This window comes from Ursus americanus, unplaced genomic scaffold, assembly GCF_024610735.1.
Source record: "Ursus americanus isolate L20-20 unplaced genomic scaffold, mUrsAme1.1.p SCAF_76, whole genome shotgun sequence".
In the NCBI taxonomy this organism is placed as follows: Eukaryota; Metazoa; Chordata; class Mammalia; order Carnivora; family Ursidae; genus Ursus; species Ursus americanus.
The window spans coordinates 138,674-151,558 of NW_028273658.1; positions in this window are offsets into that span (position 1 = coordinate 138,674).

Consider the following 12,885-nt stretch of genomic DNA (forward strand, 5'->3'; position numbering starts at 1 on the left):
GTTCAAGCCCAAGGAACACAGCCCGGAGACCCCTGGGGCAAAAACGGCTTCCAACGAACAATAGGTGCTTGCTGTGGAACACCTATCCCAAGTGGGGGTAGCCAGCTCAACAAAATGCCACACACCCAGGTGTAAGAAACAACATTGCCCAGGCATGGTCTAAGCCCCTCACCTCGTCCCTGTGCTTTGGGGAGCCGGAGGGACAGCCGAGGCCCACGGCCCTGAAACCCCTTTGCAAAAAGCCGGCTTCCCACGGAAACAGTTTCCCTGAGGTGCAGACCCTCTCACAAGTGGTTGTGGCAAGGTAAAGCCAATGCCCTCCACTTCTCTGGAAGAAACCACAGTGCCCAGCCATGTTCTAAGCCCTCCCATCCTCCCTGGGCTTCTGGCAGCAGGAGTGAAAAGAGAGGAGCAGAGCACTGGGACCCGTTTGACAAAACTGGCTTCCCACGGGAAAGTCTTTCTCCACGTGCAGACATGCTCCCATGTGCCTGTGGCAAGGGGAAGGAAATGCCATACACTGACCTGGAAGAGACCACAGGGCCCAGGCACAGTCTGAACCCTTCCCTCAACCTGGCGGTTTTGCTAGCAGGAGTTCAAGCCCAACGAACACAGCCCGGAGACCCCTGGGGCAAAAACGGCTTCCGACGAACAATAGGTGCTTGCTGTGGAACACCTATCCCAAGTGGGGGTAGCCAGCTCAACAAAATGCCACACACCCAGGTGTAAGAAACAACATTGCCCAGGCATGGTCTAAGCCCCTCACCTCGTCCCTGTGCTTTGGGGAGCCGGAGGGACACCCGAGGCTCACGGCCCTAAGACCCCTTTGCAAAAAGCAGGCTTCCCACGGAAACAGTTTTCCTGAGGTGCAGACCCTCTCACAAGCGGTTGTGGCAAGGTAAAGCCAATGCCCTCCACTTCTCTGGAAGAAACCCCAGTGCCCAGCCATGTTCTAAGCCCTCCCATCCTCCCTGGGCTTCTGGCAGCAGGAGTGAAAAGAGAGGAGCAGAGCACTGGGACCCGTTTGACAAAAACCGGCTTCCCACGGGAAAGTCTTTCTCCACGTGCAGACATGCTCCCAGGTGCCTGTGGCAAGGGGAAGGAAATGCCATACACTGACCTGGAAGAGACCACAGGGCCCAGGCACAGTCTGAACCCTTCCCTCAACCCGGCGGTTTTGCTAGCAGGAGTTCAACCCCAACGAACACAGCCCGGAGACCCCTGGGGCAAAAACGGCTTCCGACGAACAATAGGTGCTTGCTGTGGAACACCTATCCCAAGTGGGGGTAGCCAGCTCAACAAAATGCCACACACCCAGGTGTAAGAAACAACATTGCCCAGGCATGGTCTAAGCCCCTCACCTCGTCCCTGTGCTTTGGGGAGCCGGAGGGACACCCGAGGCCCACGGCCCTGAGACCCCTTTGCAAAAAGACGGCTTCCGAAGGAAACAGTTTTCTTGAGGTGCAGACCCTCTCACAAGTGGTTGTGGCAAGGTAAAGCCAATGCCCTCCACTTCTCTGGAAGAAACCCCAGTGCCCAGCCATGTTCTAAGCCCTCCCATCCTCCCTGGGCTTCTGGCATCAGGAGTGAAAAGAGAGGAGCAGAGCACTGGGACCCGTTTGACAAAAACCGGCTTCCCACGGGAAAGTCTTTCTCCACGTGCAGACATGCTCCCAGGTGCCTGTGGCAAGGGGAAGGAAATTCCATACACTGACCTGGAAGAGACCACAGGGCCCAGGCACAGTCTGAACCCTTCCCTCAACCCGGCGGTTTTGCTAGCAGGAGTTCAAGCCCAACGAACACAGCCTGGAGACCCCTGGGGCAATAACGGCTTCCGAAGAACAATAGGTGCTTGCTGTGGAACACCTATCCCAAGTGGGGGTAGCCAGCTCAACAAAATGCCACACACCCAGGTGTAAGAAACAACATTGCCCAGGCATGGTCTAAGCCCCTCACCTCGTCCCTGTGCTTTGGGGAGCCGGAGGGACAGCCGAGGCCCACGGCCCTGAAACCCCTTTGCAAAAAGCAGGCTTCCCACGGAAACAGTTTCCCTGAGGTGCAGACCCTCTCACAAGTGGTTGTGGCAAGGTAAAGCCAATGCCCTCCACTTCTCTGTAAGAAACCACAGTGCCCAGCCATGTTCTAAGCCCTCCCATCCTCCCTGGGCTTCTGGCAGCAGGAGTGAAAAGAGAGGAGCAGAGCACTGGGACCCGTTTGACAAAACTGGCTTCCCACGGGAAAGTCTTTCTCCACGTGCAGACATGCTCCCATGTGCCTGTGGCAAGGGGAAGGAAATGCCATACACTGACCTGGAAGAGACCACAGGGCCCAGGCACAGTCTGAACCCTTCCCTCAACCCGGCGGTTTTGCTAGCAGGAGTTCAAGCCCAACGAACACAGCCCGGAGACCCCTGGGGCAAAAACGGCTTCCAACGAACAATAGGTGCTTGCTGTGGAACACCTATCCCAAGTGGGGGTAGCCAGCTCAACAAAATGCCACACACCCAGGTGTAAGAAACAACATTGCCCAGGCATGGTCTAAGCCCCTCACCTCGTCCCTGTGCTTTGGGGAGCCGGAGGGACACCCGAGGCTCACGGCCCTGAGACCCCTTTGCAAAAAGCAGGCTTCCCACGGAAACAGTTTTCCTGAGGTGCAGACCCTCTCACAAGTGGTTGTGGCAAGGTAAAGCCAATGCCCTCCACTTCTCTGGAAGAAACCCCAGTGCCCAGCCATGTTCTAAGCCCTCCCATCCTCCCTGGGCTTCTGGCAGCAGGAGTGAAAAGAGAGGAGCAGAGCACTGGGACCCGTTTGACAAAAACCGGCTTCCCACGGGAAAGTCTTTCTCCACGTGCAGACATGCTCCCAGGTGCCTGTGGCAAGGGGAAGGAAATGCCATACACTGACCTGGAAGAGACCACAGGGCCCAGGCACAGTCTGAACCCTTCCCTCAACCCGGCGGTTTTGCTAGCAGGAGTTCAAGCCCAACGAACACAGCCCGGAGACCCCTGGGGCAAAAACGGCTTCCGACGAACAATAGGTGCTTGCTGTGGAACACCTATCCCAAGTGGGGGTAGCCAGCTCAACAAAATGCCACACACCCAGGTGTAAGAAACAACATTGCCCAGGCATGGTCTAAGCCCCTCACCTCGTCCCTGTGCTTTGGGGAGCCGGAGGGACACCCGAGGCCCACGGCCCTGAGACCCCTTTGCAAAAAGACGGCTTCCGAAGGAAACAGTTTTCCTGAGGTGCAGACCCTCTCACAAGTGGTTGTGGCAAGGTAGAGCAAATGCCCTCCACTTCTCTGGAAGAAACCCCAGTGCCCAGCCATGTTCTAAGCCCTCCCATCCTCCCTGGGCTTCTGGCAGCAGGAGTGAAAAGAGAGGAGCAGAGCACTGGGACCCGTTTGACAAAAACCGGCTTCCCACGGGAAAGTCTTTCTCCACGTGCAGACATGCTCCCAGGTGCCTGTGGCAAGGGGAAGGAAATGCCATACACTGACCTGGAAGAGACCACAGGGCCCAGGCACAGTCTGAACCCTTCCCTCAACCCGGCGGCTTTGCTAGCAGGAGTTCAACCCCAACGAACACAGCCCGGAGACCCCTGGGGCAATAACGGCTTCCGAAGAACAATAGGTGCTTGCTGTGGAACACCTATCCCAAGTGGGGGTAGCCAGCTCAACAAAATGCCACACACCCAGGTGTAAGAAACAACATTGTCCAGCCATGGTCTAAGCCCATCACCTCGTCCCTGTGCTTTGGGGAGCCGGAGGGACACCCGAGGCCCACGGCCCTGAGACCCCTTTGCAAAAACCCGGCTTCCCACGGAAACAGTTTTCCTGAGGTGCAGACCCTCTCACAAGTGGTTGTGGCAAGGTAAAGCCAATGCCCTCCACTTCTCTGGAAGAAACCCCAGTGCCCAGCCATGTTCTAAGCCCTCCCATCCTCCCTGGGCTTCTGGCAGCAGGAGTGAAAAGAGAGGAGCAGAGCACTGGGACCCGTTTGACAAAAACCGGCTTCCCACGGGAAAGTCTTTCTCCACGTGCAGACATGCTCCCAGGTGCCTGTGGCAAGGGGAAGGAAATGCCATACACTGACCTGGAAGAGACCACAGGGCCCAGGCACAGTCTGAACCCTTCCCTCAACCCGGCGGTTTTGCTAGCAGGAGTTCAAGCCCAACGAACACAGGACGGAGACCCCTGGGGCAAAAACGGCTTCCGACGAACAATAGGTGCTTGCTGTGGAACACCTATCCCAAGTGGGGGTAGCCAGCTCAACAAAATGCCACACACCCAGGTGTAAGAAACAACATTGCCCAGGCATGGTCTAAGCTCCTCACCTCGTCCCTGTGCTTTGGGGAGCCGGAGGGACACCCGAGGCCCACGGCCCTGAGACCCCTTTGCAAAAAGCAGGCTTCCCACGGAAACAGTTTTCCTGAGGTGCAGACCCTCTCACAAGTGGTTGTGGCAAGGTAAAGCCAATGCCCTCCCCTTCTCTGGAAGAAACCACAGTGCCCAGCCATGTTCTAAGCCCTCCCATCCTCCCTGGGCTTCTGGCAGCAGGAGTGAAAAGAGAGGAGCAGAGAACTGGGACCCGTTTGACAAAACTGGCTTCCCACGGGAAAGTCTTTCTCCACGTGCAGACATGCTCCCATGTGCCTGTGGCAAGGGGAAGGAAATGCCATACACTGACCTGGAAGAGACCACAGGGCCCAGGCACAGTCTGAACCCTTCCCTCAACCCGGCGGTTTTGCTAGCAGGAGTTCAAGCCCAACGAACACAGCCCGGAGACCCCTGGGGCAAAAACGGCTTCCGACGAACAATAGGTGCTTGCTGTGGAACACCTATCCCAAGTGGGGGTAGCCAGCTCAACAAAATGCCACACACCCAGGTGTAAGAAACAACATTGCCCAGGCATGGTCTAAGCCCCTCACCTCGTCCCTGTGCTTTGGGGAGCCGGAGGGACAGCCGAGGCCCACGGCCCTGAAACCCCTTTGCAAAAAGCCGGCTTCCCACGGAAACAGTTTCCCTGAGGTGCAGACCCTCTCACAAGCGGTTGTGGCAAGGTAAAGCCAATGCCCTCCACTTCTCTGGAAGAAACCCCAGTGCCCAGCCATGTTCTAAGCCCTCCCATCCTCCCTGGGCTTCTGGCAGCAGGAGTGAAAAGAGAGGAGCAGAGCACTGGGACCCGTTTGACAAAACTGGCTTCCCATGGGAAAGTCTTTCTCCACGTGCAGACATGCTCCCATGTGCCTGTGGCAAGGGGAAGGAAATGCCATACACTGACCTGGAAGAGACCACAGGGCCCAGGCACAGTCTGAACCCTTCCCTCAACCCGGCGGTTTTGCTAGCAGGAGTTCAAGCCCAAGGAACACAGCCCGGAGACCCCTGGGGCAAAAACGGCTTCCAACGAACAATAGGTGCTTGCTGTGGAACACCTATCCCAAGTGGGGGTAGCCAGCTCAACAAAATGCCACACACCCAGGTGTAAGAAACAACATTGCCCAGGCATGGTCTAAGCCCCTCACCTCGTCCCTGTGCTTTGGGGAGCCGGAGGGACAGCCGAGGCCCACGGCCCTGAAACCCCTTTGCAAAAAGCCGGCTTCCCACGGAAACAGTTTCCCTGAGGTGCAGACCCTCTCACAAGTGGTTGTGGCAAGGTAAAGCCAATGCCCTCCACTTCTCTGGAAGAAACCACAGTGCCCAGCCATGTTCTAAGCCCTCCCATCCTCCCTGGGCTTCTGGCAGCAGGAGTGAAAAGAGAGGAGCAGAGCACTGGGACCCGTTTGACAAAACTGGCTTCCCACGGGAAAGTCTTTCTCCACGTGCAGACATGCTCCCATGTGCCTGTGGCAAGGGGAAGGAAATGCCATACACTGACCTGGAAGAGACCACAGGGCCCAGGCACAGTCTGAACCCTTCCCTCAACCCGGCGGTTTTGCTAGCAGGAGTTCAAGCCCAAGGAACACAGGACGGAGACCCCTGGGGCAAAAACGGCTTCCGACGAACAATAGGTGCTTGCTGTGGAACACCTATCCCAAGTGGGGGTAGCCAGCTCAACAAAATGCCACACACCCAGGTGTAAGAAACAACATTGCCCAGGCATGGTCTAAGCCCCTCACCTCGTCCCTGTGCTTTGGGGAGCCGGAGGGACACCCGAGGCTCACGGCCCTGAGACCCCTTTGCAAAAAGCAGGCTTCCCACGGAAACAGTTTTCCTGAGGTGCAGACCCTCTCACAAGTGGTTGTGGCAAGGTAAAGCCAATGCCCTCCACTTCTCTGGAAGAAACCCCAGTGCCCAGCCATGTTGTAAGCCCTCCCATCCTCCCTGGGCTTCTGGCAGCAGGAGTGAAAAGAGAGGAGCAGAGCACTGGGACCCGTTTGACAAAAACCGGCTTCCCACGGGAAAGTCTTTCTCCACGTGCAGACATGCTCCCAGGTGCCTGTGGCAAGGGGAAGGAAATGCCATACACTGACCTGGAAGAGACCACAGGGCCCAGGCACAGTCTGAACCCTTCCCTCAACCCGGCGGTTTTGCTAGCAGGAGTTCAACCCCAACGAACACAGCCCGGAGACCCCTGGGGCAAAAACGGCTTCCGACGAACAATAGGTGCTTGCTGTGGAACACCTATCCCAAGTGGGGGTAGCCAGCTCAACAAAATGCCACACACCCAGGTGTAAGAAACAACATTGCCCAGGCATGGTCTAAGCCCCTCACCTCGTCCCTGTGCTTTGGGGAGCCGGAGGGACACCCGAGGCTCACGGCCCTGAGACCCCTTTGCAAAAAGACGGCTTCCGAAGGAAACAGTTTTCCTGAGGTGCAGACCCTCTCACAAGTGGTTGTGGCAAGGTAAAGCCAATGCCCTCCACTTCTCTGGAAGAAACCCCAGTGCCCAGCCATGTTCTAAGCCCTCCCATCCTCCCTGGGCTTTTGGCAGCAGGAGTGAAAAGAGAGGAGCAGAGCACTGGGACCCGTTTGACAAAAACCGGCTTCCCACGGGAAAATCTTTCTCCACGTGCAGACATGCTCCCAGGTGCCTGTGGCAAGGGGAAGGAAATGCCATACACTGACCTGGAAGAGACCACAGGGCCCAGGCACAGTCTGAACCCTTCCCTCAACCCGGCGGTTTTGCTAGCAGGAGTTCAACCCCAACGAACACAGCCCGGAGACCCCTGGGGCAATAACGGCTTCTGAAGAACAATAGGTGCTTGCTGTGGAACACCTATCCCAAGTGGGGGTAGCCAGCTCAACAAAATGCCACACACCCAGGTGTAAGAAACAACATTGTCCAGCCATGGTCTAAGCCCTTCACCTCGTCCCTGTGCTTTGGGGAGCCGGAGGGACACCCGAGGCCCACGGCCCTGAGACCCCTTTGCAAAAAGCCGGCTTCCCACGGAAACAGTTTTCCTGAGGTGCAGACCCTCTCACAAGCGGTTGTGGCAAGGTAAAGCCAATGCCCTCCACTTCTCTGGAAGAAACCACAGTGCCCAGCCATGTTCTAAGCCCTCCCATCCTCCCTGGGCTTCTGGCAGCAGGAGTGAAAAGAGAGGAGCAGAGCACTGGGACCCGTTTGACAAAACTGGCTTCCCATGGGAAAGTCTTTCTCCACGTGCAGACATGCTCCCATGTGCCTGTGGCAAGGGGAAGGAAATGCCGTACACTGACCTGGAAGAGACCACAGGGCCCAGGCACAGTCTGAACCCTTCCCTCAACCCGGCGGTTTTGCTAGCAGGAGTTCAAGCCCAACGAACACAGCCCGGAGACCCCTGGGGCAAAAACGGATTCCAACGAACAATAGGTGCTTGCTGTGGAACACCTATCCCAAGTGGGGGTAGCCAGCTCAACAAAATGCCACACACCCAGGTGTAAGAAACAACATTGCCCAGGCATGGTCTAAGCCCCTCACCTCGTCCCTGTGCTTTGGGGAGCCGGAGGGACAGCCGAGGCCCACGGCCCTGAAACCCCTTTGCAAAAAGCCGGCTTCCCACGGAAACAGTTTCCCTGAGGTGCAGACCCTCTCACAAGTGGTTGTGGCAAGGTAAAGCCAATGCCCTCCACTTCTCTGGAAGAAACCACAGTGCCCAGCCATGTTCTAAGCCCTCCCATCCTCCCTGGGCTTCTGGCAGCAGGAGTGAAAAGAGAGGAGCAGAGCACTGGGACCCGTTTGACAAAACTGGCTTCCCACGGGAAAGTCTTTCTCCACGTGCAGACATGCTCCCATGTGCCTGTGGCAAGGGGAAGGAAATGCCATACACTGACCTGGAAGAGACCACAGGGCCCAGGCACAGTCTGAACCCTTCCCTCAACCCGGCGGTTTTGCTAGCAGGAGTTCAAGCCCAACGAACACAGGACGGAGACCCCTGGGGCAAAAACGGCTTCCGAGGAACAATAGGTGCTTGCTGTGGAACACCTATCCCAAGTGGGGGTAGCCAGCTCAACAAAATGCCACACACCCAGGTGTAAGAAACAACATTGCCCAGGCATGGTCTAAGCCCCTCACCTCGTCCCTGTGCTTTGGGGAGCCGGAGGGACACCCGAGGCTCACGGCCCTGAGACCCCTTTGCAAAAAGCAGGCTTCCCACGGAAACAGTTTTCCTGAGGTGCAGACCCTCTCACAAGTGGTTGTGGCAAGGTAAAGCAAATGCCCTCCACTTCTCTGGTAGAAACCCCAGTGCCCAGCCATGTTCTAAGCCCTCCCATCCTCCCTGGGCTTCTGGCAGCAGGAGTGAAAAGAGAGGAGCAGAGCACTGGGACCCGTTTGACAAAAACCGGCTTCCCACGGGAAAGTCTTTCTCCACGTGCAGACATGCTCCCAGGTGCCTGTGGCAACGGGAAGGAAATGCCATACACTGACCTGGAAGAGACCACAGGGCCCAGGCACAGTCTGAACCCTTCCCTCAACCCGGCGGTTTTGCTAGCAGGAGTTCAAGCCCAACGAACACAGGACGGAGACCCCTGGGGCAAAAACGGCTTCCGACGAACAATAGGTGCTTGCTGTGGAACACCTATCCCAAGTGGGGGTAGCCAGCTCAACAAAATGCCACACACCCAGGTGTAAGAAACAACATTGCCCAGGCATGGTCTAAGCCCCTCACCTCGTCCCTGTGCTTTGGGGAGTCGGAGGGACACCCGAGGCTCACGGCCCTGAGACCCCTTTGCAAAAAGACGGCTTCCGAAGGAAACAGTTTTCCTGAGGTGCAGACCCTATCACAAGTGGTTGTGGCAAGGTAAAGCCAATGCCCTCCACTTCTCTGGAAGAAACCCCAGTGCCCAGCCATGTTCTAAGCCCTCCCATCCTCCCTGGGCTTCTGGCAGCAGGAGTGAAAAGAGAGGAGCAGAGCACTGGGACCCGTTTGACAAAAACCGGCTTCCCACGGGAAAGTCTTTCTCCACGTGCAGACATGCTCCCAGGTGCCTGTGGCAAGGGGAAGGAAATGCCATACACTGACCTGGAAGAGACCACAGGGCCCAGGCACAGTCTGAACCCTTCCCTCAACCCGGCGGTTTTGCTAGCAGGAGTTCAAGCCCAACGAACACAGCCCGGAGACCCCTGGGGCAAAAACGGCTTCCGACGAACAATAGGTGCTTGCTGTGGAACACCTATCCCAAGTGGGGGTAGCCAGCTCAACAAAATGCCACACACCCAGGTGTAAGAAACAACATTGCCCAGGCATGGTCTAAGCCCCTCACCTCGTCCCTGTGCTTTGGGGAGCCGGAGGGACACCCGAGGCTCACGGCCCTGAGACCCCTTTGCAAAAAGACGGCTTCCGAAGGAAACAGTTTTCCTGAGGTGCAGACCCTCTCACAAGTGGTTGTGGCAAGGTAAAGCCAATGCCCTCCACTTCTCTGGAAGAAACCCCAGTGCCCAGCCATGTTCTAAGCCCTCCCATCCTCCCTGGGCTTCTGGCAGCAGGAGTGAAAAGAGAGGAGCAGAGCACTGGGACCCGTTTGACAAAAACCGGCTTCCCACGGGAAAGTCTTTCTCCACGTGCAGACATGCTCCCAGGTGCCTGTGGCAAGGGGAAGGAAATGCCATACACTGACCTGGAAGAGACCACAGGGCCCAGGCACAGTTTGAACCCTTCCCTCAACCCGGCGGTTTTGCTAGCAGGAGTTCAACCCCAACGAACACAGCCCGGAGACCCCTGGGGCAATAACGGCTTCTGAAGAACAATAGGTGCTTGCTGTGGAACACCTATCCCAAGTGGGGGTAGCCAGCTCAACAAAATGCCACACACCCAGGTGTAAGAAACAACATTGTCCAGCCATGGTCTAAGCCCCTCACCTCGTCCCTGTGCTTTGGGGAGCCGGAGGGACACCCGAGGCCCACGGCCCTGAGACCCCTTTGCAAAAAGCCGGCTTCCCACGGAAACAGTTTTCCTGAGGTGCAGACCCTCTCACAAGCGGTTGTGGCAAGGTAAAGCCAATGCCCTCCACTTCTCTGGAAGAAACCACAGTGCCCAGCCATGTTCTAAGCCCTCCCATCCACCCTGGGCTTCTGGCAGCAGGAGTGAAAAGAGAGGAGCAGAGCACTGGGACCCGTTTGACAAAACTGGCTTCCCACGGGAAAGTCTTTCTCCACGTGCAGACATGCTCCCATGTGCCTGTGGCAAGGGGAAGGAAATGCCATACACTGACCTGGAAGAGACCACAGGGCCCAGGCACAGTCTGAACCCTTCCCTCAACCCGGCGGTTTTGCTAGCAGGAGTTCAAGCCCAAGGAACACAGCCCGGAGACCCCTGGGGCAAAAACGGCTTCCGACGAACAATAGGTGCTTGCTGTGGAACACCTATCCCAAGTGGGGGTAGCCAGCTCAACAAAATGCCACACACCCAGGTGTAAGAAACAACATTGCCCAGGCATGGTCTAAGCCCCTCACCTCGTCCCTGTGCTTTGGGGAGCCGGAGGGACAGCCGAGGCCCACGGCCCTGAAACCCCTTTGCAAAAAGCAGGCTTCCCACGGAAACAGTTTCCCTGAGGTGCAGACCCTCTCACAAGTGGTTGTGGCAAGGTAAAGCCAATGCCCTCCACTTCTCTGGAAGAAACCACAGTGCCCAGCCATGTTCTAAGCCCTCCCATCCTCCCTGGGCTTCTGGCAGCAGGAGTGAAAAGAGAGGAGCAGAGCACTGGGACCCGTTTGACAAAACTGGCTTCCCACGGGAAAGTCTTTCTCCACGTGCAGACATGCTCCCAGGTGCCTGTGGCAAGGGGAAGGAAATGCCATACACTGACCTGGAAGAGACCACAGGGCCCAGGCACAGTCTGAACCCTTCCCTCAACCCGGCGGTTTTGCTAGCAGGAGTTCAAGCCCAACGAACACTGCCCGGAGACCCCTGGGGCAAAAACGGCTTCCGACGAACAATAGGTGCTTGCTGTGGAACACCTATCCCAAGTGGGGGTAGCCAGCTCAACAAAATGCCACACACCCAGGTGTAAGAAACAACATTGCCCAGGCATGGTCTAAGCCCCTCACCTCGTCCCTGTGCTTTGGGGAGCCGGAGGGACACCCGAGGCTCACGGCCCTGAGACCCCTTTGCAAAAAGCAGGCTTCCCACGGAAACAGTTTTCCTGAGGTGCAGACCCTCTCACAAGTGGTTGTGGCAAGGTCAAGCCAATGCCCTCCACTTCTCTGGAAGAAACCCCAGTGCCCAGCCATGTTCTAAGCCCTCCCATCCTCCCTGGGCTTGTGGCAGCAGGAGTGAAAAGAGAGGAGCAGAGCACTGGGACCCGTTTGACAAAAACCGGCTTCCCACGGGAAAGTCTTTCTCCACGTGCAGACATGCTCCCAGGTGCCTGTGGCAAGGGGAAGGAAATGCCATACACTGACCTGGAAGAGACCACAGGGCCCAGGCACAGTCTGAACCCTTCCCTCAACCCGGCGGTTTTGCTAGCAGGAGTTCAAGCCCAACGAACACAGCCCGGAGACCCCTGGGGCAAAAACGGCTTCCGACGAACAATAGGTGCTTGCTGTGGAACACCTATCCCAAGTGGGGGTAGCCAGCTCAACAAAATGCCACACACCCAGGTGTAAGAAACAACATTGCCCAGGCATGGTCTAAGCCCCTCACCTCGTCCCTGTGCTTTGGGGAGCCGGAGGGACACCCGAGGCCCACGGCCCTGAGACCCCTTTGCAAAAAGACGGCTTCCGAAGGAAACAGTTTTCCTGAGGTGCAGACCCTCTCACAAGTGGTTGTGGCAAGGTAAAGCAAATGCCCTCCACTTCTCTGGAAGAAACCCCAGTGCCCAGCCATGTTCTAAGCCCTCCCATCCTCCCTGGGCTTCTGGCAGCAGGAGTGAAAAGAGAGGAGCAGAGCACTGGGACCCATTTGACAAAAACCGGCTTCCCACGGGAAAGTCTTTCTCCACGTGCAGACATGCTCCCAGGTGCCTGTGGCAAGGGGAAGGAAATGCCATACACTGACCTGGAAGAGACCACAGGGCCCAGGCACAGTCTGAACCCTTCCCTCAACCCGGCGGTTTTGCTAGCAGGAGTTCAACCCCAACGAACACAGCCCGGAGACCCCTGGGGCAATAACGGCTTCCGAAGAACAATAGGTGCTTGCTGTGGAACACCTATCCCAAGTGGGGGTAGCCAGCTCAACAAAATGCCACACACCCAGGTGTAAGAAACAACATTGTCCAGCCATGGTCTAAGCCCCTCACCTCGTCCCTGTGCTTTGGGGAGCCGGAGGGACACCCGAGGCCCACGGCCCTGAGACCCCTTTGCAAAAAGACGGCTTCCCACGGAAACAGTTTTCCTGAGGTGCAGACCCTCTCACAAGTGGTTGTGGCAAGGTAAAGCAAATGCCCTCCACTTCTCTGGAAGAAACCCCAGTGCCCAGCCATGTTCTAAGCCCTCCCATCCTCCCTGGGCTTCTGGCAGCAGGAGT